This window comes from Leuciscus leuciscus, assembly GCF_965113295.1.
Source record: "Leuciscus leuciscus genome assembly, chromosome: 2".
NCBI lineage: Eukaryota > Metazoa > Chordata > Actinopteri > Cypriniformes > Leuciscidae > Leuciscus > Leuciscus leuciscus.
The window spans coordinates 19,285,366-19,312,415 of NC_138726.1; the positions used below are offsets into that span (position 1 = coordinate 19,285,366).

General features: G+C 39.1%; 1 protein-coding gene and 1 long non-coding RNA gene across 3 annotated transcripts in view; one reads left to right on the forward strand and one right to left on the reverse strand.

The window, feature by feature from the left end:
- The window catches only part of col25a1 (collagen type XXV alpha 1 chain), a 719,149-nt gene that overhangs the window by 353,637 nt on the left and 338,462 nt on the right, over positions 1-27,050 (reverse strand). The window lies entirely within an intron of this gene.
- The window catches only part of LOC309486319, a 371,979-nt gene continuing 365,049 nt past the window's right edge, over positions 20,121-27,050 (forward strand). The window contains exons 1-4 of one of the 2 annotated variants that reach the window (XR_014201470.1): positions 20,121-21,404; positions 21,617-21,700; positions 21,918-22,007; positions 22,199-22,972. This is a non-coding gene — a long non-coding RNA (uncharacterized lncRNA). Of the gene's footprint in view, positions 21,405-21,616; positions 21,701-21,917; positions 22,008-22,198; positions 22,979-27,050 lie in introns of those variants that run through there. The other variant, XR_014201471.1, reaches the window with a different exon arrangement.

Consider the following 27,050-nt stretch of genomic DNA (forward strand, 5'->3'; position numbering starts at 1 on the left):
AGGAAGTCAGATATTTTGGTTTGAATGTGGATTTTTTGGCTATTTCAGACTCTGAGTTTTTAGCTACTCCTCCTAAGTGGTTTGTTTTATTCACACCAAACTTTTTCAACATGATGAAAATTCATTAAAGATGCTAAATTGTGAATGGATAATAAATATCTCAAACGGTTTTGCTATGGCTAGGGATTAAAGTAATGTCAAAAAAGGAAACACTAAAAGCCTCATATCTTCTAAAAATTTAATTATACACCATTTATTTCTATATAAAATTATACAAATATCAGAACTAAACCCATTTTATTGTCTTTTTTATTTTATTTAAGAATTATGTTTAAGTTAAGTTTAAAAACAGCCAGAATAGTTGTTTAGTCCAAAAAATAAATAAATCAATTAATTCATAGGGCTATGCTGCCCTCTTGTGTTCAAAATCAGGTAGGCCTATAGTATTTATATATAAATATGTTAGGGATGTTACTGTGGGAATATTTCCCCACCGGTTCATTGACGTGTGACACCGCTGGGGGCTTTTGAATCGCTAACTTAAAAACGAAAGTAAAATATGTTCGTCCACACTGACATTGATAATGGTGCGGAGCAGAGCTAGTGTTTTCAATGAATTCCTATGGAAGTAGGAATTAACTAAAAAACGTTTGCTCTTCTCAGCTCGTTCCTCGCCGTGGACGCACACCGTTATGAATGCCCGTGCAGCCGTGAGCATTTTAGTTTCATTTTAAAAATAGCGCCATTTCGGGGGTGGGATTGCTTGAATGTTTTTTAACAAAAGCACAATGTTGTGTTTTATTGCGAGTGTACATAAATATAAGTAAACACATTGCAGTTTAAATGATGTCCTGTATGAACAAAATGACGGAGTAGCCTATGTTTTTATGTTTCCACTGTTCGATCGCGCCCGCGCCTCACACACACACACACACACACACACACACACACACATACACACACACACACACACACACACGCTGTGCATTCCAGCATTGCAATCTTGACATTGCAGCCGGTTCATTATAGCCGTAATAAAATATAATAATAAAATAGTCAACCTATTTGCAGCAAATGATAGTAGATTTCAGATCAATATATTTGTTTTCCTTACAATTTTAATTAACACTAACTTTATTCTCATCTGAATTATAAATCATTTATTTCTGTATAAAATAATACTACCGATTGAATATATAGTATTTCCAAAAGAGGGCAGTATTCGATTATTTTTAAACAGGGTTGGATGAATCCTTGAGAACAGTGTTTTAGTGTAAAGAAAAGCAGAGCGAAGTGAAGCAGAGCGAGCATTTTCAATTAATTCCTATGGAAGTAGGAATTAACTAAATAACTAAAAAATAATCACTCTGTTCTGCTCGCTCCTCGCCGTTGCGCGCTCCTCGCCGTGGACATTGTTATGAATGCCCGTGGGCAGCAATATACCCTTGTTGCTTCATTATTAACAGTCCCTGTGATATATTATCCCCGTGTCAGTTTTGGCTCTCTGCCAGCTAGATGCATGAGTGTTTCAACCAGGTCCTGTACCCGGACTGCGGGGGCTTTAGCTCTTTGTTGTGTTAATCTGCTACGGCGTGTGTAACATTTTTCTGTCAACTCTGCATATATCGATATTAAATGAAAATAAATGCCTTAAGCCTTGTGTTTTTTAAATAAGTTTGATTGTTTTTTTTAAAGAAAATATTATTTTATGCCTAAACATACCCGGTCACAAAAAAATATTAAAGCTATCCTATGGCTTTATATCACTTTAACACGGTAAAGGGCTCATACTGTACATACACTAGCCTTTTGTTCTTAAATGAAATCTGACTCCTGCTGCTGATCTTTGCTGCTTAAAAATAAACAGATTAGTGCTCTGTTTGAGGACAAGAAATGAAAACCAATGCAATTTGATGAATGTCCAAAAGATGGCACTGACAGACTGTTTTTAAATAAATGTGTGTGTGGTTCTCAAGTTTTATCAAAAGCTTGGAGTGAGATCACATGCGGTTAGGGGAGGAGCCCTAATGGATGCCCGCCCCCGCCTGTCCCCGCCCCCCAATTTTACCCATTGTTCATAATTAACCAGCACAAATTGAAATTATAACAATTGGTAAATCTGATAAATGACAGAGCAATTCATCACATCAAATATACTATTTAATGTTATATTTCAAATTACAAATATACAAAAATATAACAGATTGCCCCCCGTGAGAACATTTTGTGCATTTTAATGTTAAATCCATCAATCTGGTGCACTTTGAGAGTTCAAAATTAAAAGCTCCAAACTATATTCAGTGTGCAAATTAAACAAAGAAAAATGTAAACCTCTTTTAGTTACATTACACCTACTACATAATAATAGTTATAATATTAATCCTATGACCGTAATAGCCATATTTTGTAAAAACAAATGCACTAAAAAATAAAGGAAACTTTCATAATTAGATTTGTACCTATTTCTATACTTGAAAGAGATAGGCCTAAGCACATGATCTTTTATTTTGATGCAAACTGAATCAAGCTTTTATTTTGGCGGAAAACATGGTTTACAAACGCCTCTCATTAAATTTCTAGTGAATTGCGGTAATCGTCAAATATGCAGATATGGAAATAATCTGTAACTGGGTTATGGGTTCCTACACTCATGACATGGCCTGAGTGTTTTGAAAGTAGTTATGCTTACCGCGGATTACTCATCTCTCTCCTGATCCTCCTCACTATCATCATCATCACAGGAGCTGATGAAGGGCAGAAAACATACTGTATATTTTGACACAGTTTACAGTGTCTGCTTTAAGGGCCAGTTTCTATTGTTTCACGCTATTTCTCTGCACATTCCTTGCGTTTCTTCTCCATCTCGCTGAATATTTTGACAGATGCACACTGAGACTGCTGCACGCTCGCTCACTCGTTTAAAGTTGTGATTGGGCCAGCCCAGTGTCAATCAAGAAAAGAACCAATGGGCCGCTGATCTACATGTTTCATGGGCTGGTCTGTCAGAAAAAAAAAAAAAACTACTTTGGCCCTGTCCCAAATGGCGCACTTCATGCGGACTTTCGGTCTCGTGGACTTGAATTGCGCGTGCTCGCTGAGTCTACGAGTCCGTAGGCCGTCCCATTCAGCATTTTACCGCTCTGAAGTGTGCTCAGCAGCGCCCCCTTTGTACCCTTGAAGCGGTCTTCCACGAAGCCCGCATAGATGCAGGCTCCACGCACTTTAACTACCCAGGAATCCTTGCGAAAGGCCAATCAGACAACAGATGGGAGGAGATTTCACTCACGGATAATTGTTGACATGGCTGAGAAGAAAATATTACTGTTTTTATGACCTAAATGTACATTTTACCAGTTGTTACCTACAGTTTATACAAACATTATGGTCATCGACCAGTGGTTGATGTCTCAAACATAATAATAGCGTGTTTAACCCTTTAGGCGCCAGAGGTTTTTTCCTAAAACGTTCGATTTTGACATCTTAATTTCAAAAGGCTATATCTTAAAAGTGATCAAAGATAGAGACTTTCTGTAAATTAGAGAAATATTAAGGATGACCCAAAGTTTATGTAGGGATTAAATTTTCCCATCTAATTTGCATATTATGACGTCATATGGTGGCGGTCATCTTGGATTATAGAATTTTTATGGTTTTTGTTGATGTTTATTTGGTTGTTTTTTTGTTTTTTAGCTGACAAAGACGCACACATCACAAGGACACGAACACACAAAAAAGAACACATATTGTACACTACTAAATGGTCAGGGAAATAGATAGTAAATCAACAGTGTAATAAATGGCAGACAAAAACAATTGTTGCAGGGCTTTTGCTGTAGAGATAATGACTCCCTATTCATCCAGGTGACATTTCTTGTAGTGTTTCATGGTGTGGTCTTGCGATAGACTATGCATAATAGCCCCTCTGCCCCGTGTCACATCGCCTCTTCTCCTGCTACGAGCAGCAGCGCGGGCGCGGCCAGATCTGCCTCGCGCGCGCGCCGAGTGTGCACAGCTCGGACTACTGTCATTGTCATTGCGACTCCCCACCCTGCCTCCACGTTGCCCCCTAACTGTCCTATGAATACTTCGACCTCGTCTAACATACCCAGTGGCATTAGACAAAGTCTCCACCACAATACTGTCGCCGCGATTGCGGAGAGGCACACGGTCACCATGGCTAGCGCGGTAAAAATCTCCCGTGGCCGCCTCGTTCCCCACAACACTAACATGCCTGCTAACTTCGTGATGAACACTCCGACCCCGGGAAACATTGTTCCCACCACTGACATTGGGCAAAGGACCATCTAACGTGGGCAAAGGATTCACCGTTTGTGCTTGGTGTAGGGCTATACTTTCACTTTCAGAATCACCGTCATTTTCTGAAGGCAGATAACGTTATTCCCCTTCAGAATCAGGGTCCGCGAATAGAAGACCCAACACTTCATTGCGGGTAAGCTTTATTGATGCCATTAGATAATAATAATAATAATAATCTAATGCAAATACTCGCTGACGTTGACAATATTGCTCTGATAAAATGGCTCACTCGCACACTAGCTCCGCTTTTGTTCGCACTGATTCAATGCGCTCTAGCTCGAATATTGTGTATAGAAGCATTACTTTTTTTTGAGTCGGGGATGAAGTATGACATGTCTGCCAACTAGTGGAGGGGAGGTCGAACGAAATTTGACACCCTATTTGACAAAATCGGCCGTTTTATTCAGTGCCGCATCTTGTCGAGTAAACTCGACCGTGGCGCCCAGAGGGTTAATAATACGATCGCATTATGATTCATTAAACCGAATGGCAGGGCTTTACTGAGTCATATGTAAACACAGTATGAATATTGAAACCTGTAAATTGAAAAAAAAAATGTTTAAATTCTGTTTTAAAATTGTAATCTTAGTTCAAATGGAACATTATGTATTATTATGTACAACTGTATACATCATTTAAATAAGCATGATTTATCTATTGTCTAATGCCCAGGTGATATGCACAATATCAAAATATAGAACTGTAAAATTAGGCTGTGTAGTGGACATGCAGATAAGACGTCGGAGCGCAAAAATGTGATTTCTCCTGTCCAACAACAACCAGACCGTTATTTCCGGCATGCCGAGCGAGTCTGTCCCAAAAATACCTCTCAATGCGCCCTCGTGGACTCGCGCCAAGGGCCCTATAGGTCTGCACTACATGACGTCACCAAAGTGTGGACTCTGAGGAAGTCCACAAGTCCGGAGTGTGCCATTTGGGACAGGGCCTTTTTTTGACCAATGCATTACACCAGCACAAACCCAGCGCGTTCGCGCGATGTTGTTGGTTACCTAGTAACGAACGTACGGTGCGTGTGCGTGCACAATGTGTGTGCGTGCGCCTCGTACACAACGTTATAAAGCTTGCAGGACAACTTGGTTGGCATTGCCTTTTCAGCGTGAGAAATACATGTTGTGGCGTGTGAGCGTGTGAACTGGTTGAATTGCGTGTGTCTCACCGCCAATGCGTGAGACTTGAGAACCCGTGTGTGTGTGTGTGTGTGTGTGTGTGTGTGTGTGTGTGCGTGCGTGTGTGTGTGTGTGTGAGAGGCTCAATCGAACAATGGAGACATAAAAACATACTCCGTCATTTTGTTCAGGATATCATTCAAACTGCAAAGTGTTTCCTTATATTTGTGTACACTCGCAATTTTTTTTTTTTTTTTTTTTTTATTTAACCTTTATTTAACCAGGTAGGCACATAGAGGACTCATTCTCATTAAAAACGGCGACCTGGCCAAGATAAAGCGTCATGATGCAGACAACATAAAGTTACACATAAAGACAAGACAGTGTAATATAAATTACAGACAGTTATTCAGTTCAGTCAAAGTGCATTGTGCAAAAATACATCAAAATTCAATAACTAGGACGTATTCCTAGTTAATAAATAATAAGAGCATACTTAATAAGTTAAGCGATGTATAAAACTATGTATAAAATAAAGTGCAATATGCAGTATTAAATTATAATACAAAAGTAGCAGACAACAAAATAATTGCACTAATTTGCACAAGGGAGAAGATGGTAGCGCTAACATGCACAATGGTGTGACAGTAGGTTAGATATCAATTGTTTGAAAACGGATAACGATACAGTTGATACGAGCCTTAAAGATTTTTGCAGTTCGTTCCAGTCGTTAGCGGCAGAAAACTGAAAAGAAAAACGGCCAAAGGAAGTACGAACATTAGTAGTAGTTAGTAAGATAAACCTACTTGATCGCAGGTTACGAGAGGGAGAAGCTACTGAAATTAGATTTCTCAAGTAGGTAGGGCCTTTACCTAGTATAATTTTATAAATGAAGTAAAACCAGTGTCTTTGTCGTCGGATGTGGAGAGAAGGCCAACCAATGAGTGTGTAAAGATTACAATGATGAGTGCTAAATGGGGCGTTGGTAGCGAAGCGTATAGCACTATGATATAATGCATCTAACTTTTTAAGAAGAGTGTTAGAGGCAGATCTGTAGACCACATCACCAAAGTCTAAGATGGGAAGGATGGTCATATTCACAAGTGCATGTTTGGCAGAGATGGTGAAAGAGGCCCTATTACGAAAAAGAAAACCGATCCTGGATTTTATTTTAGATTTAAGTTTGTTAATGTGGGTGTGGAAGGAGAGTGAAGAATCTAACCAAATTCCTAAGTATTTATAGGTGTCGACAATTTCCAATACAGAACCATCCAAAGTGAAAATATTTTTTGTATAGGAAGGTGCAGAGAGGGATCGATTGAAGATCATACACTTGGTTTTACTAGAGTTTAAAGTTAGTTGGAGACCACGCAATGAATGTTGTATGCTATTGAAGCTCACTTGGAGGTTGTCTAACACATTATTCATAGTTGGGCCGAAGGTGTAGAGAATAGTATCATCTGCGTATAGATGTATCAGAGAGTCACCTGCGGCCGTGGCCACATCATTAATATAGACCGAGAATAGTATCGGGCCAAGAATTGAACCTTGTGGCACCCCCGTAGATACAGCCTGTGGGCTAGATAGCAAGCCCTCTGATTTGACATGCTGAAATCTATCTGAGAAATAATTAGTGAACCAGGCGAGGCAGTGATTCGAGAGACCCAGACTCTTTAGCCTATCAATAAGGATGGTATGGTTGACAGAGTCGAAAGCCTTGGCCAAGTCTATAAAAACTGCTGCACAGTAATGTTTGCGGTCAGTAGCAGAAATGATATCGTTTATGACTTTCAGTGTGGCTGAGGTGCACCCTCGGCCAGCTCGAAAGCCCGATTGCATATCCGTGAGGCTGTGATTTAATTCAAGATAGTTAGTAATCTGTTTGCTGACGAAGCGTTCAAAAACCTTAGAGAGACAGGGCAGAATAGAAATTGGTCTGTAGCAGTTAGGGTCTAAATTATCTCCCCCTTTGAAAATAGGGATTACCACAGCGACTTTCCAGTCTTTCGGAATATATGAGGTGTCAAGAGAAAGATTAAAAATGGCAGTGATAGGTGTGGCAATAATAGGAGCAGCCAATTTTAAAAATACGGGATCTAAATTATCCAGCCCAGCCGATTTGAATGGGACAAGATTTTGCAGTTCCGTCAAAACATCGACTGTCTGGATATGGGCAAAGGAAAAGAGTGTTTGACTGACTGAGGGCACTATAGACAGAGGTGAATTTAAAGTTATTACAGAAGCTGTCGTTTGGAAAGCATGCCCAGCCCTTACAAAATGTTTGTTGAGGTTCTCTATGATAGAGGATTTATTAGTGGAAATAGTATTTCCAAATCTTAAAGCGGTAGGTAGCTGGACAGAAGTATTTTTACTTTCCATGGATTTTATAGTGTCCCAGAATTTTTTATTGTTCGTACCACAGTGAGCAAATTTTTGTTTAAAAAAACTAGATTTAGCGTTCCTAACTGCCTGTGTATACTTGTTCCTTGCCTCCTTAAATAATTGCAGGTCATGAGGATGTGTCGACGCTGATGCAGTCCGCCACAAGTTATTTTTATGTTGGCTTAGGTTAGTTAGGTCTGGGGTATACCAAGGACTGTATCTATGCTTAGTTCTTACTTTTTTGAATGGGGCATGTTTATTTAGACTGGAAAGGAATGCGTTTTTGAAAAAGAACCAAGCATCCTCCACTGTAGGGATAAGTTCAATGTCCTTCCAGGACACCCGAGCTAAATCAAATAAAAAAGCTTGCTCACTAAAATGTTTTAAGCAGCGTTTATATGTGATAAGTGGAGGACTTTTAATAACAGATCCGTTGTGCATGCATGCAATAAGGCAATGATCGCTAATGTCCTGACTAAAAACAGCAGACGAGAATTTAGAGGGTAAATTAGTTAGGGCGATATCAATGAGAGTGCCTTTGACTGCCGATTTCATGTTATATCTAGTAGGTTCGTTGATTATCTGCGTAAGATTTAAGGCATCCAGCTTAGATAATAGGGTATTTGAAGGGGTAAGCATATCATAGTTCAGATCATCTAACAGTAGAAACTCTGAAGATAAGTGTGGAGCAATTAATTCGCAGACGATATCAAGGGCACAACTGGGAGCGGAGGGGGGCCTGTAACAGGCAGCTACAGTGAGAGATTTGTTTTTAGAGAGACAGATCTTTAACAACAGAAGCTCAAATTTTTTTGGAATGGACTTAGATAAAAGGACAGTGCATTGTAAGTGCTCCCTACAGTAGAGCATAACTCCACCTCCTTTCGATGACCTGTCTTGCCTGTAAATATTATAATTGGGAATAGATACGTCTGAATCTTTGGTGGAGTTTCTAAGCCAAGATTCTGAAACGGCTAGTATGTCGGGATTAGCTGCATGCACAATAGCAGTGAATAAATCTAACTTTGGAAGAAGGCTTCTAATGTTAATGTGCATGAATCCAAGATTTTTACGGTTGCAGAAGTCTGCATAGGAGAACCCATTAGGAATAGGAACAGCAGTGTTGACTGACGGTCCAGGGTTAGATTCAATATCACCAGAAGAACTAAGTAAAATTAAGATTAATATACGGCAAAAACTGTTAAGAATCGGGCGTCTGGAGCGATTGGCACCATGAATAGATAAGGGGAGCAACTTGGTAGAATACAGTGTGTTAAAAGCACTGTGAGTAGACAAGGGGATTATATAGTGAATATACTCGGAAGGTGGACCTAACCATTGGGTAATAAAGAAGGAAGTGTCATCTCTATGAATAAGTGAATCAGTCCGGGTTGTTGAAAAAGTGGGTGGAGGAATAAAGGGATTAGATAAAGTATGCTGAGCTGAAATAAAAAAGTTACAATATAACAAAACAATACAAATTAACACAATTGAACGTGAATGGCTCATATTGTAAAAAATAAGTTGTAAAAAATTAAATAATTATTAAGAGTAGATAAATATCCACAAATATAAAATGATAATGTAGTATAATAAATTAATATAAAGTGACAAAGTGCTAAAATGAAGTACTAAAATAGATAACAGAAAAATACATGTACCAGTTTAATGAAACATGACGCTGCACAGCCTCTGTTTCCGTTATAGAAAGAAAATCAAAACATACAAAAATACCGTGAGATCCAGTGTAGGCCTGATGGCTGTGGGTAAAAGACCATATAGTGAACAGATCTCGTAACGGATGCGGACAGTCTAAAACAAAAATAAAATAAACAGACCCGTCTCTTGCATAGCTTAGTACCCAGATAGCTGTTAGCAATGTGAGGCGAAATTGGCAGCCTCCAATCCTGATGAGCGCTACGTAGACAAAGGCCCCGGCTAGCCGAAAGTCAAGCTAGATCCAGTGCTAGCTCGTACTGACCAATGTCGACAGCCGCTAGTTCGAGCGACGTTATGAGCAGTCCAGTCCAGTGTACAATCGGCGATCAAGAACGAAGCAAGTCCGTGCAAAGCTGAGGAATAACAATCTAGTCGTCCAGAGAGACCGTGAATGGCGTAGAGGATGGTGTAGAGGATCCGGGCCCACCCTGCAGCTCGGCCGAGCGAAGCACTGTTAGCAGATAGACCATAAGGTGGGACCCTTTCGTTCAGGACGTTCACTAGTTCGGAGGCAGAAGTAATGAGACCCAGATGCTCTCAGACACAGGTCTGTTCCTAACGCCAGTTCCAATAGCAGTGTGAAACAGAGCTGGCAGCTTCCAGTTCTGATAAGTACTACGTAAACAAAGGTCCCTGCTAACTTTAGCCGGAAGGCAAGCTCACTCCGATTCTAGCTTGTGCAGAGCGATGTCAACAACCGTTAACTCATTCGGTGTTAAAAGCAATCCAGTCCAGTGTTACTGTTAGTGCAGAGTTCAAAACAACGGTCTATTGTTCCAGTAAGACCGTAGAAGGTATGAGGGACCCGGGCACTACTCGCAGCTTAGCCGGATGAAATGCAGCTAGCACAGATCAGCTCCCAGCGCCGATACTGCTCACCGTCACAGCTGGGCCAGAAGTAAATAAACCCAATAAGGTCGGCTACTTAGTGCATAAACACAAATGGACGAGGCAACGCAAAATAAAAATAAAAGACTGAACAAAAGGGAAAAGAACAGTGTGTAAAATATATACGAGGTATAACACAGAACGGTAACAAACACGTCTGCAGCTCATTCCGCCATCTTGGAAAATGAACAAGCAATAAAACACAACATTGTGATTTTGTCAAACTATAAACTCTTGTCAAACTGTAACCTACAACTGTCACCCAACCAAAATCTCTCTCTCTCACACACACACACACACACCCACACACACACACACACACACACACACACACACACACACACACACACACACACACACACACACACAACAACAACAACAACAACATATTGTGCATTCCAGCATTGCAATCTTGACATTGCAGCCTGTTCATTATAGCCTTAATAAAATAGTCAACCTAACATATAAAAATTACACTGCTCTGTTCCCAGCTTCCAGAAGAGATCAGATGTGCTCCTACAGTGGTCACATTCAAATCCAGACTCAAAACACTTCTGTTTAGCTATGCATTTACTGAATGAGCACTGTGCCGCTGTTCGTCCGACTGTTTGTTTTGCTTTCAAAAGATCAAACTATAAGCAAGGTGACAGAGAGGGTTTTAATTATGGTCAGCAGGGCATTTAGCCCGTAACTGTAAATGCCCTCTCAGAAGGTGAAAGTGACGTGTATTAATGTGGGTTTGAAAGTAGAACAGTATTCTGAGAAAGAATGTGAACGCAGTGCTAAAGAAAGTGAAAAGAACTTGCGAGTAAATGAGGGAGAAAAGAAAATTAAAGGAAAGTTGATAGATGGAAGTTGTAAGAAGATTGAAGGTTAAAAGAAGGTTGAAAGATTTAAGTCTTAAGGGAATCCTTTTGAAGGAAAGATCTATAATAATATTCTTTTATTTTTATTTTTTATAAGTACTGTATTTTATTTTATTTTTCTAAACTGTTTTAATTATTCTTATTTTTATTTTTTTTTATTTTTTTATTCTATGTAAAGCACTTTGAATTGCCATTGTGTATGAAATGTGCTATATAAACTTGCCTTGCCTAAATAGTCAGTAGTACAATTCATACTATTCACAGTAATCACCGCTCAACTGTGATGTTTCCAAGCACATTTTTGCGCATGTGAAGAGGATAATTTTTCCCTTCAGTATTGGAACGTGACTGAAGTACAAAGCCTATAATAAACAATAGTTTAGCATCCCAAAAATTTAATAATAATAATAATAATAATATATATATATATATATATATATATATATATATTGTATTATTGTATGTATAATAATAATATATATAAAAAATAGGGGGAAAAAAGAATATATATATATATATATATATATATATATATATATATATATGGCCGTTCATGTCGAGTGCGACGAACTGCTTCCCGTTTTGAGCGTCTCTCTTCCAGAAATGACTTGTAGGCCTCCTGAGAGTCCCTGCGGCCGTTGTTAATTGCTGCGTGCCAGTTGGGTCTGTCATTTGCAAGTGCCTCCCAGTTGTCCAGGTTGATGGAGAAGGCCTGAAGATCCCTCTTAATGATGTCTTTAAAACGTAGATGGGGGCGACCATGTTTGCGGGTGAGCATTTGCCAGCTCACCATACAGCAAGATTTTTGGGAGGCCGGGTGTCATTCATTCGATAAATATGCCCAGTCCAACGGAGGTGGCATTCACGAAGGATGGTGTACAGGTCACTGGAACCAGTTCTCTCAAGTATGACAGAGTTTGGCACATGGTCCTTCCAGCATGCACCCAGTATGGAGCGAAGGCAGTGAAAATGGAAGGCGTTGAGGCGATGTTCGTGCCTCCTGTATGTTGTCCATGTCTCACTTGCATATAGTAAGGTGCTAAGTACACATGCATGGTATACACGGACTTTGAGGAGCAATGAGAGGTTCTTGTTGTGCCAGACACGCTTGCTCAATTTTCCAAACACTGATGATGCCCTCCCAATGCGCATGTCAAGCTCTGCGCCAAGGTTATTGTTGTTTGATACTGTGGAACCCAGGTAGGTGAATTTGTCTACTACAGATAGACATGTGTTGTTAATGTATACTGTAGGGTTCAGGGTTGCAGGTTGGGCAAGGATAACTGTCTTTTTAAGACTAATCTGCAAACCAAACTCTAGACATGCAGCGGCAAAAGATGAGCAGAGTAGTTGTAGATCTGCCTCTGAATGGGCAACAAAGGCAGCATCATCAGCATAAAGCAGCTCACGTACCAGAACATGGCGTACTTTAGTCTTCGCCCACAGTCTGGCCAGATTGAACAGTTTTCCTGAGCTGCGGGTGTGTAGAAGGATACCCGAGTCATCAGGGAAGGCACGGCGTAGCAGGGCAGAGAAGAAAATTCCGAAGAGGGTAGGAGCAAGGACACATCCCTGCTTTACTCCACACCTTATCTGGAACTCTTCAGAGCGAGTGCCTTCAGACTGTACGGTTGCCTTCATGCCCTCATGAAACTCAGTGATGATCACCTTCAGTAACTTTGGAGGGCAGCCAAGTCTTTGTAGGATGAGGAAAAGTCCAGATCGACTAACGTAGTCAAAGGCCTTGGTCAAGTCTACAAACACCAAGAACAGAAGTTTATGCTGTTCAATACACTTTTCCTGTAGTTGACGAACACAGAACACCATGTCTGCTATGGAGCGGCCAGCACGAAACCCACACTGGCTTTCAGGGAGGATACGGTCAGCAATGATTGGTAGACGTGGTAGAATAGTACGAGCAAATATCTTGCCAGCAAGACTGAGCAGAGATATTCCTCTAAAGTTGTTACAGTCTGCACGGTCCCCCTTGTTCTTATAGATGGTGATGATGTTGGCATCTCTAAGGACATCTGGGAGATATCCACTGTTCCAGCACATCACAACCAGATGATGTAGGACAGAGGCAAGAACATCACCGCCTGCCTTATAAGCCTCAGGGGGGAGGCCGTCAGCTCCGGGAGACTTGTTATTTTTCAGTGCTTTAATTGCAGATTTGACTTCCTCAATGGTAATATCTGCATCCAGATCAGACATAGGGGGCAGCTCAGGAACAGCAGCAGTTATTGCCAGTGTGTTGGCTGTGACAGGCTGAGCATAGAGAAGGCTGTAGTGCTCTGCCCATCTCACCAATTGAGATTCCAAATCAGTCAGAAGTTCTCCTGATAGGGAACAGAGTGGAGAGGATTTTTTAGGGACTGGGCCCAAGGCTTCTTTCAGACCTTCAAGGACTCCTTAAATGTTTCCAATGGATGCACTTGACTCAATACGGTCACACAGTGTGCTCCAGTAAGCCTGCATGGCTGTGCGAGTGACCCGTTGGACATTGCGGCATGCCTGCTTCAAAGCTGCCTTATTTGAGCGAGTGTTATGCTGCAGGTAGGACAGTCTGGCTGAACGCTTAGAGTCAATTGCAGGTAGAAGCAGGCTGGCATGGGTTTTGAACCAGTCAGGCTGGGATCTGGATCGCTTTCCAAAAATGGAGAATGCAGCCTTTGTGGTAGCAGAGTGGAAGTGCTGCCAGGCAGCCGTGATGTCTGCATTAGGAGGTGAGGAGTCAAAGCTGGAAGCAAGTAGTTCCTGGAATGCATGCTGCGACGCAGGAACATAGGTTGCAGAAACATCCAGACGAGGAGTAGGCTTTGCCCTGGCGTAATGAAACTTGTTTGGGACCATCCTTAGTTTGCAACGTAGAAGGGCATGATCAGTGTCACAATCTGCAGAGTGTAGTGATCGGCAGTGTGTTACTTCCTTCAGATGCTCACGCTTCACCAGTACATGGTCAAGTTGATGCCAGCGCTTAGAACGTGGATGACACCAGGTGACCTTGGAGGAGCTTGAGCCCTTAAAGAGCTGAGAAGGGGACACAGAGTTTGTGGGTGCTACAAAGTTCCAGTAAGAGCTGACCGTTGTCATTCATGTTGCCATATCCATGGCTTCCCAGAATGTCAGGCCATGCACTAGAGTTAGCACCCACTCGGGCATTAAAGTCACCAAGGATCATCAAACGTTCGGTTGAGGGGGTCTTCTGAACAATGGCGCTAAGTTGATTGTAGAATGATTCCTTTACATCTAGATCAGAAGTCAGTGTAGGGGCGTAAGTGGCTATGATTGTAACTGGGCCACAGTTTGTGTGCAGGCGCAGTGAGGAGAGGCGTGAGGAGATGGGCACAGGTTTTTCCACTGAGGATAGTAGCTTGTTTTGGATTGCAAAGCCTACACAAAGCCTACATAAAAAAAAAAAAAAATATATATATATATATATATATATATATATATATTATTTTTTTTTTATTTTTTTTATATAAGTGACAAGACAGAGAATATTACTTGTCTGATTTATATATATATATATATATATATATATAGCTGCGAGCAGCGATGGAGGGCCCAAGCCGGTGACACCGCCACCCCGGTGCCTTTACACTAAAGGCACCGGGGTGGCGGTGTCACCGGCTTGGGCCCGCAATCGCTGCTCGCAGCTATATTTATTAGGGCCCAAGCCCTGAAAGGGCGAAGGCCCTATTGTTTCCGGAAGGATTATTATTAGGGCCCAAGCCCTGAAGGGGCGAAGGCCCTATTGTTTCCGGAAGGATTATTATTTATTTATTTATTTTATTATAATTTTTTTCTGCCTTTTTGCCACTTTTGGGGCCCTTAACATGCTCAAAAACTCTTTAAATTTTGCACACACGTCAGAACCTGCGGCCATCAGGGCCGGACTGAAGCTGGTACCCAGGCGTGGCAGGGGGGCTCGACAGCGCCCCCTGGAATGGTGTCCGAACACTTGTCCATAAATCAAACACGCTTGCATGTAATAATATGAAACTCAGTACACATATAGATCTCATCGGGCCGAACAACTTTCGTGCTCTAAGTTTTACACCAGCCCAACAGGATGTCGGTTATTATACGTTGTTTGGAAAACGCATACAATGGAATGTGAAATACTCCTCCTAGGGAATTCATCCGATCGCCACCAAATTCGGTGTGAATGAAGTCAAGACATTGAGGATGAATTCTTGCGAACGGATTTTTGATATCTCGAACGGTTTAGCCGTGGCGAGGAAACGAATTTGTGGCGCATAATGGGACACAGGAATTGTATTATAACTTCAGCATACATTAACTGATCTTGATGAAACTTCAGCAGTGTGTTCGTTGTAAGAGGCCGATCACATGGATGTGACTATTGTGAGTCAAAGTTATAGCACCACCAACTGGCAGAAGTTTGTCACTTTCAAAATGCTTTGAAATCACTCTCTTATTTTTACCCGATTTGCTTCAAACTTTATGTTTATAATGTAGACACACGGCAGATGTAGACCTGTGAAAGGATTATTGATATCTTAGATACTGTTGCCATGGCAACGCATCGAACTTTAATATTCTTTTTTGATGCTTTTGAGACTCTTAGCATGCTTGAAATTGGATGAAACTCGACAGACACATCACATTTATTAGCCAGTAGACATGTGCAAAGTTTTAGAAATGGGCGTAGTGGAATGGCTCAGTAGCGGCACCTTTTGACCAAAGTGGGGGGTTAGATTCATCTACAGCAACAACACTTGGTATGTATATTGTTCTCATCAAGCCGGACAACTTTCTAATTTTCTGTCATTAGCTCCGACCAACAGGAAGTCAGATATTTTGGTTTGAATGTGGATTTTTCTGGAGAATTTTCTCTCTCTCTCTCTGTCTCTGTGTGTGTGAGGGGTGGGGGGGATTTTTCACCCTTGAACGGGGTCTGAAAACTTGGTCCATAGATCAAACACGCTTGCATGAATTAATATGAAACTCAGTACACGTATAGATCTCATCGGGCCAAACCACTTTCCCTCGGTCAAGTTTTACGCCAGCCCAACAGGAAGTCGGCTATTATGGGTTGTTTGGAGAACGCTTGCTCTGGAATTTGAAATAATCCTCCTAGGCAATTGCCACCAAACTCGGTCAGCATGAAGTAAAGACATTGAGGATGCTAAATTGCGGACGGATTTTTGATATCTCGAACGGTTTGGCCGTGGCGAGGAAACAAATTTATGGCGAGAAAAGATAAAAACGAAGTGTTATAACTTCTGCATACATTAACTGATCTTGATGAAACTTCAGCAGTGTATTCGTGGTAAGAGGCCGATCACTTGTATGTAACTATTGTGAGTCAAAGTTATAGCGCCACCAACATGAATTAATATGAAACTCAGCCCACATATAGATCTCATCGGGCCGAACAACTTTCATGCTCTAAGTTTTGCGCCAGCCCAACAGGAAGTCGGCTATTATGGGTTGTTTGGAAAACGCTTGCTGTGGAATGTGAAATACTCCTCCTAGAGAATTTATCCAATCCCCACCAAACTCGGTGTGCATGAAGTCAAGACATTGAGGATGCTAAATTGCGGACGGATTTTTGATATCTCGAACGGTTTGGCCGTGGCGAGGAAACAAATTTATGGCGAGAAAAGAGAAAAACGAAGTGTTATAACTTCTGCATACATTAACTGATCTTGATGAAACTTCAGCAGTGTGTTCGTGATAAGAGGCCGATCACATGGATGTAACTATTGTGAGTCAAAGTTATAGCGCCACCAACTGGCAGCAGGAAGTGTGTCACTTTCTAAATGCTTTTGACAAAAGTGGGGGGGGGTTAGTTTTACAAACAGTTACAAAAATCAGGACGTATATTGGTCTCATCGAGCCAGACAACTTTCTAATTTACAGTCATTAGCTCCGACCAACAGGAAGTCAGATATTTTAGTTTGAATGTGGATTTATTTGCAAAATCAGCCTCTGCATTTTTACCCACTCCTCTTAAGTGGTTTATTTTATTCCCACAAAACTTTTTCAACATGATGAAAATACATTAAAGATGCTAAATTGTGAACGGATCATAAATATCTCAAACGGTTTTGCTATGGCAAGGGATTAAAGTAATGTCAAAAAAGGAAACAGTAAAAGCCTCATATCTTCTAAAAATGAAATTATACACCATTTATTTCTATATAAAATTATACAAATATCAGAACTAAACCCATTTTATTGTCTTTTTTTTATTATTTAAGAATTATGTTTAAATTAAGTTTAAAAACAGCCAGAATAGTTGTTTAGTCCCAAAAAAAATTATCAATTCATTCATAGTGCTATGCTGCCCTCTTGTGTTCAAAATCAGGTAGGCCTATAGTATTTATATATAAATATGTTAGGGATGCGACTACTGGGAAAATTTCCCCACTGGTTAATCGACGTGTGACACCGCTTTTGAATCGCTAACTTAAAAACAAAAGTAAAATACGGACGTCCAGTAGGAATGAACTAAAAAACATTCACTCTGTTCTGCTCGTTCCTCTCTGTGGACGCGTTATTGCCCGTGCAGCCGTGAGCATTTTAGTTTCATTTTTAAAAATAGCGCCATTTCGGGGGTGGGATTGCTTGAATGTTTTTTTTACAAAAGCACAATGTTGTGTACATAAATATAACACATTGCAGTTTAAATGATGTCCTGTATGAACACAATTACGGAGTAGCCTATGTTTTTGTTTCCACTGTTCGATCACGCATGCACCTCACACACACACACACATACACACACACACACACACACACATACACACACACACACACACACACACACACACACACACACACACACACACATGTGTTATATTTATAAGTGCATTCCAGCATTGCAATCTTGACATCGCAGCCGGTTCATTATAGCCGTTATAAAATATAATAATAAAATAGTCAACCTATTTGCAGCAAATGATAGTAGATTTCAGATCAATATATTTGTTTTCCTTACAATTTTAATTAACACTAACTTTATTCTCATCTCTATTATAAATAATTTATTTCTGTATAAAATAATACTACCATTAAAAAATACATTTGATTGTCTTTTTTAATCAATGTAGAATGTGTGACTTAAAAATAAACAGATTAGTGCTCGGTTTGAGTACAAGAAATGAAAACCAATGCAATATGATAAATGTCCAAAAGATGGCACCGACAGACTGTTTTTAAATGGGGTTGGATAAATATTTTTTTCTTTTAACCCTCTGAGGTCGAGAAACGCGCCCACGCGTTTTGCTGGATTTTTTTCACATAGCAGCAACATAAACTTTTAAAAATCCGTCATTTATGGTCATATAAATAAAATAAATACATGATTATAAACTATAGAGGGTCTTCTTTTTTTTGTGTACACTCACATTAACATCAACACCTTGTTTTTATTTTTAAATAAATAAAATAAACAGGGTGCGCTTTCAGCTCACTCTGTCTCCGCAAAAATCTTTCTGAAACAAGTCTGGGCCGGGTTTCCCGATAACGATGTATCTTAGCTCTTAAGAGCGCTCTCTACGTGCAAGGTTACGAACGCTCGCAGCAATTCCACGAGCGTTTCCCAAAAATGCACTTAACATGAACGCGCTAGAACGCGTTTTACGTGCTACTTAAGAGTCGCTGTCCATTCGCGAAGTGCTGAAATATAACCGTATATGGAATCGTATTCTGAACGTTTAGCCTTAATTATTAGATTTAACCTAATAATCATCATCTGTGGATTAGCAATCAAGACAAGTCTAAAGTCTACATTCAGGCGGAGATAGCCTACTGACAAAATTTATAAAAAATAAATAAAAAAAAATAATAAAAAAAGATACCTTTCAAAAAAGATGAAATTAATGTAGGCCTAATTTTACAGGAGATAGAGCGAAACAAAGATGTTATTTTTAACAGATTTAAAGGACACCATACAAATAAGGAAAAACAAAACATCTGGGTAGACATTGCAAACTAACTGCAACCCGGGGTGTTCAAAGATCAGGGAAGGTGGTCTGCAAGAAATGCCCAATACATGGCTGGTTTTCGTGCACGTCAGCAAGTCATTGACAGATATTTTTTTTTTTTTTTTATCCATATTTTGCCCAGTCTTTGAAGCATATTTCCCACATTACTTCGTTATTTTATGATTTTTTTGTTTTTGTTCATTCATTTAATTTAGATGTGTATTTTTTCTTCCCTTTTTTATTATTTAATTTATACATTCATTTAAACAAAAAACAAGTAGGCTACAATAAAGTGTACAATAAAAAAGTACAATCAAAACCTTATATTTGTACTCACTTTGCAGTGTAATCTATTAAATCTAGATAAAAGTGTAATCTGCCGGTTGTCCTGCAGGTGACCTCATAACTCTGTCTTCTTACGATGCACTTGGGGATTTACGATTACTTCAGAGCACTCGTAGATCTACGATGATTTTTAAGTGCTACTTAAGTTACTATGCTTTTGGGAAACAGACCGTAATATTAAGATCAGTCGTACGATCGTTTTTACGAACTACTTAGGCTTACGATGCTTTTGGGAAACGCAGCCCTGGAAAACTCAGCGAATACTTATCACACAACCATGAAACATGCGTCTAAAGAAAGCTTAAAATTTCTACTTTAAAATAAAACAGTTCACATTCAAAACAAATATTCTCCTGCAATGTAATCTGTATGAAACTAAAGAGAACTACAGTTTCTCCCGTCTCATCTAATTATCTGTAATTAGTTCACGCCCTCTCGCAGAGCGCGCTATTCATAAGATAATGTGCTGAGGTGATCTATGCAAAATAAGGTAAACGCCCCCTGAAATGAGTTCACACCCACTTGCAGAGCGCGCTATTCATAAGATAATGTGCTGAGGTGATCTATGCAAAATAAGGTAAAAAGCCCCCTGAAATGCTTTAAAACCAGCAAGTTTCATTCACTCACGTTCCTGCGCCGTTGGAAGATGACACACAGCCCTTCAGCTCGTCCTGGATAGCAATGAAGAGTTCACTTTTTCCTCAGAAGAAGAACAGGACTCTGACAACGAACGTTTTTTTGAAGAGCGACTTGATCCAGCCGTGGATATTTCGGATGAGTAAGTCTTTTTAAATTTACTTGCATTAGTTGACAAGCTATTTTGTATAAACGTAGGCTACATATTTTACTGGTTGGACCATTTCCATACTTGTCATTCAGAGTAATTATATTTAAATTGTCTAGGCTATGCTTTATAAAGTAGGAGAGAGGCTTCATGCAGTCTGTTTTCTTTCGTTTTTAATAGTTTTGTTTAAAATAACACATTTCGAGCTTTCTATATATTTCTCTGGTATTTTAGGCAAAGCTTATGAGTTTGGGTTCATTTATGAGGCCTCCAGTTCCTGCTATTTTTAATTCTTATGTTTTAAATACAGGCATTTGGTTGATGAAACAACTATTAAAATTAAGATACAATTAATACAAAACGAAATTCACTTTAAAGAAAGGCTTTATACAAAAAATAAACGTAATGAAATGGTCAAAATCTTCTCTGCCCACTCCATTTGTCTCGCGATTGCGCATGATCTGACTCATGCTTTTCACTTTTCATATAATCAACATAAATGAAATAAAAAAAAAATGATTTTATTTAAACCTAAATATGAACTAAATTGTTTTATTTAATTTTAATGACTAGGCTACAACACGTAGGCCAATTAGCCTACAGTACAGAGAAATTAGTTGACAAGCTATTTTAAATAAACGTAGGCTACAGATTTTACTGGTTGGACCATTTCCATACTTTCCATTCAGAGTAATTTATATTTAAATGAAGAGTGCTTGCAAATATCTATTGCAAATGTGTGTATGTGCTGAAATGTGTAAATATGCCCAGCTGATGAATTGCAAATGTGTTAATGTTTGCGTTGTGCTATCTCCGTAATGGCCCATTACACACAATATATGCCTACAGCACGTGTCTACAATTATTTGCATCAGTTATTCATATAGACTAATGGTAATATACTTTGAAATATTTATGTTATAATAGTTTTCAACTTTTTTTAAAACAGGAATGCTGCATCTCCTTCATCTGCAACTCGGAGGGCGCGCAGCAACACAGTTGAACGTCAGAAAGAGTAAGTACATATTTACCAATGTTTGTGCAATTTTGTTTATAATACTTATTACAATATGAGCCTGTATGAGCTTATTTATTTTTGGAGGTAGGTTGATAATGTTACATATTTTTTCTTTGTGCCATCTTATCAGCATGCTAATGCCCATCAGTTGTGCATGTGCTGGAATAGTACTCTATATGATAATAATAGTTTTCAACTTTTTTTGAAAGGAATGATGTAGGTTGCTCACTCTCACCTCTCACTGCAACTCGCACTAAGAGGGCACGCAGCAACACAGACAGAAATCAGAAGGAGTAAGTACATATTTACCCACTATTTTACAGATGTTAGACCAATTTTGTTTATATACTTGTTATGTATGCACAATATTACAATTAGTGATTGGTAATGTTAGTATAAAAGAGCTTATTTTTGTAGTTTTACCAAAATGCTGACTGTCCATCAGTTATGCATGTGCTGGCATAGTACTTTGTTCAACCTTTATTAATAATAATATTATTATTTTTATAGGAATGTGGTAGCATCACTCTCACCCTCACCTGCAACTCGCACTGGGAGGGCACGCGACAGGTGTCGTTCAGTTTTGAGAACAACTGAAAAGTAAGTACACTTATTCCCTTTCTTTCAGATATTAGTATAATTCTGTTTACATATTCTGGTTTTACATAGTCCATACAAACATTATGTGTCTGTATGGCTTTGCATCTGGCCAATGTTACTTATAATGATTGAAATGCAGTTGTTATATTTTGTGTAATAAACATGCTCACAGTTGTTTGTTTGTTTTACAGCTATAAAGGTGATGGTGATCATCAGACACCTGTTGCAAAGAGGGCCAAGACAAACATTCAGACAAGCAACAAGCAGTCTACTCTGTCATGGAAAACAGAGACTGACATTGATATGGTTCCACAGACTCTGAGATTCCTGCCTGCACGGGAACCTGGACCACAGCTGAGTTTAAAACATTGCAAATTTAAAACATTTAGTTCCTCCTCATAGAGGAATTACAATAAAACAGTGAAAAACAAAACCTTTGAATCTCCTCTTTGTTCAGGCTGCCTCTCTTGATGGCCCATTAGTCATTGGGGGAGTGTCTATGTCACACCCCTGGTCTGAATCTCATTAATATTGATGAGCGATTACCCCTCCCACGCATAAACCTCTTCTGACAAAAAAAACTGTTTTACAATGTTTAAATCAATGTATTGTTTTAAGAGAACGATCAGGCAGGATGAATTTCACATCATTTTGAAGCCAGAACTAGAAACGACAACATATATTAGTCAAGAGTCTTGTGGGCACATATTTAGAATGTGTTTTGTGTTCTTAAAAAAAGAAAGTTGCTGAATTTTTTTTTAAATAACCACGCATAAACATTATTCTCTTAAAAATACAAAGATTTACAAGCATGTTGATCAGATATTATGCTAGCCCTGTTTGTGTTATATAGAGTGAATTTACACTTTTGCCATTAACATGTTTATAAATAACTGAAAAAAAAACAAATGTCAGAGCATGTCAGAACACCTCCAGGGCCCCAAAAACACCTCAGACCTCAGAGGGTTAAACTGTGCGTGTGTGTGTGTGTGTGTGTGTGTGTGTGTGTGTGTGTGTGTGTGTGTGTGTGTGTGTGTGTGTGTGTGTGTGTGTGTGTGTGTGTACTCGTCTATCTATCTAAGTGGGGACCTTGGTGTCGTTACACACTCACTAACAGGGGACCGTCGAGCCAAGTGGGGACATTTTTCAAGTCCCCTGTTGGTCATGTTTTAAAACATGTTAAAATCAGCTGAAACACGCTCTGGTGAATTTTGTACATTTTTGACCAAGTGGGGACCTGCAGGTGTGTGTGTGTTTAAGTCCATACTCAGCAGCGCTCCTGTAGGCTGGAGCAGGAACTGCAGCGGCCCATTAACATCGTTCACACTTCTCTATTGTCTGAATGGCTGCTGTCCTAGAGAGGCTCTGAGACTGTAGCTGCTGTTTAACTGGCTGCTTAGTTCAGGAGCTTTCAGTAACACTTTATAATAACTCCACACTATTAATCATTAGTTAAGCATTAGTAAACAGTTAATTATTTTATAAATTTTTATAAATTAATAGACATTAATAAGCAGCATATAAATACAGATATAAATGCTTTATTCTTGTTTTAAAACATATCTATAATGTGTTTAATAATTGTATTTTCATACTTTATTAATGATCAATTTATCATTTCTAAATAAAGTATAGGATCATTTACAAAGCAGTTATTAAGGAGTTGTCAGTGGTTCATAAGATCACTTTGAAAGTGTGAGTAAATGATTAAACTATTTCAATGTACATTCATACATCTTATTATTCAGACATAGTAATAGTTACTTAGTGTGTTAATTCATGGTTTATTAACATGTATTTCTACTGTAATTCAGGTAGTTATAACGCATTTAGTAGTGGTCAGTTCACAATTTTTGTGAGCTTATCTAAAGTGAGGACTAGTTATGCCTTGTAAAGCATTTATAAAGGAGATTTAAAGGCTGTTAATATTTCTATGTTCTCTATCGCTGTGTTGTGTTTGTTTCCTTTTTCTGTTTAGAAGATAACTGAGTCTTTAAATCTCCTTTATAAATTATTTACAAAGCATAACTAGTCCTCACTTTAGATGAGCTCACAAAATAGTGAACTGACCACTACTAAATGCTTTATAACTCCCTGAATCTACAACATTTACTCACACTTTCTAAGTGATCTTATTAATCACTGTAAACACCTAAATAACTGATTTTGTAAATAATGCTATACTTCATTTAGAAATGATAAATTGATAATTAATAAAGTATGAAAATACAATTATTAAACACATTATAGATATGCTTATAAATTAAGAATACTGCATTTATAACTGTATTTATAAACGGCTTGTTAATGTCTATTAATGCTTTATAAATTATGAATTAACTGTTTACTAATGCTTAACTAATGATTAATAGCGTGCAGTTATTATAAAGTGTTACCGAAAAAGTAAACAAATACAACACAGCGATACAGAACATAAAAATATTAACAGCCTTTAAATCTTCTTTATAAACGCTTTACAAAGCATAACTAGTCCTCACTTTAGATTAGCTCACAAACATAGTGAACTGACCACTACTAAATGCTTTATAACTACCCGAATTAACCCTGAATTACAGTAGAAATACATGTTAATAAACCATTTATTAACACACTAAGTAACTATTACTATATGTCTGAATAATAATATGTATTTAAACAGTTTATTAATAATTTACTTACACTTTCTAAGTGATCTTATGAACCACTGACAACTCCTAAATAACCGGTTTGTAAATAATGAAATACTTCATTTAGAAATGATAAATTGATCATTAATTAAGTATGAAAACACAATTATTAAACACATTCTAGATATGCTTATAAATTAAGAATACTGCATTTATAACTGTATTTATAAACTGCTTGTTAATGTCTATTAATGCTTTATAAATGATGAATTAACTGTTTACTAATGCTTAACTAATGATTAATAGCGTGCAGTTATTATAAAGTGTTACCTTTGCAAATCATACATTATTACAATAGATAGAAAGATAGATAGACAATTTATTATAAAAGCATACATCTAGCTTACACATTTACCCAAATTAACATACACCTGTTTAACAGAAGTTAATTTGGGTGTGTTTCTCCATCCCCAATGTCTCTTCTCTGTGTTTTACGGCCCTGACGAGAACGTCTGTCTCCTCGGCTGTGAACCGCTCCTGGCGTGCATCTGGCAAATCCGCCGTTATAATAGGAATTCGCTATAGAACAAGCGCGCCTGCTCTTAAAGGGAATGTGAGATGACGCTCTGATTGGTTTATTTCACGTTACGCCCAAACCACACCTATGAGTAATGAAGCGACTTCAGACCAACCCATTTTAGATTTGCGTCGGGCGCAAGAGTAATTTATCCCGCCGGTATAATAGCAACAAGCCCAAGACCCGCCCACAAAGTTACTTGCATTTTGCGCTTGATACTTGCGTTTCAGATCGTTAAAATAGGGCCAATAGTGTCAAAAGCAGCGCTAATGTCTAGCAGAACCAAAATGCTGCAAGCACCCATATCAGCAGAAACAAGAAGGTAATTTGTGACCCGTACAAGAGCAGTCTCCGTGCTGTGTCCAGATCTGTATCCAGACTGGAGCGGTTCCAATAAGTTGTTATTGGATAGATAATGCTGTAACTGGCCAACAACAACTTGTTCGAGGATCTTTGACACAAAAGGCAGGTTCGCAATAGGCCTATAGTTAGAAAAGTTGTCAACATCACAACCAGTTTTTTTTAGAACTGGTGTGATAGTAGACATCTTATGGGTCGAAAGAACCTGGTTGGTGGCTCACATCACTCCATTTCTAAGAGATCTTCACTGGCTGCCTATTCAGTATAGAATTAATTTTAAAATTATGAATGGTTTTTAAACAATCTGCCCTTATGGCTCGTTTCCACTGAGCGGTACGGTACGGTACGGTACGGTACGTTACGGTACGGTACAGTACGGTTTGGGTCGGCAAACCATGAATCGGCTAGCGTTTCCACTGCCAACAGTACCCTTACTTGATAGGCGTGGTGTAGCCTATGCCGGAAAGAAGCGATCGACGTCATTTTCGCGCGAAGAAGAAAGCGACATAAACAACAATGGATGACATACAGCAGATCTTGTTCTTGCTTCTCGGCATTGTCACAAGAACGCCGACATTAGGCGTTTCTCAATAGCAAGTACGCACAGTTTGGACTTGCCAAGTCCAGCTCAGGAGAATGACTCCCGAGGACGCGAATCCGCTAATGGAACAGCGCGTTCTTCAAAACGTCACTCAGCTCGCTCTGCTACTCTGGTTATTTCTGTATGTATATTTTGGGCAACAATAAAACGAAATATGTTATAAAACACCTCACTGCCTCTTTATGTTTTCATTTAAAGAAATCTTAAACATTATAGCCACACAAATGTGGTTCAGGCAACGCATATTGATTATATTCACTGCATGTAACATTAGCCTATTTATAACAATATATATATATATATATATATTAGTGGTGGGCCGTTATCGGCGTTAAAGTGCTGCGTTAACGCGAGACTCTTATCGCGCGATAAAAAAAATATCGCCGTTAATCTATTCTCCAAGTTGGGTTGGGAGATGGCTCTATATACTACAAGCTATGATGACGCAATCTACCCGCGGCCGCGAGGTAAACCCGGCTGCAACGCATATTCGTCGTCATCTTAAGTAAACACGGCTGAAAGTGAAAGCTGGTGACAAGGCGTCACTTTTTGTCACTTTCAACCATGCTTCAATATCTGACGCTCAAAGCACCCTTTAGCGTCCATATGAGACGCAGAACCCTACCACAGACCTAAACCTACCCAACCGAAGCGTCTCATATGGACGCTAAAGGGTGCTTTGAGCGTCAGATATTGAAGCATGGTTGAAAGTGACAAAAAGTGACGCCTTGGGTGTGAGAATGTGTTGCTTATTTGGACTTGGTTCGGGTTTAAGCCGTCAGACGAGCAGCAGCAAACTATATACAGAGTGTGTGGGGTCAGCACGCCAGAATACAGTTATCTTTCGTGCTTGAACTTACAATAACACACACAATTAT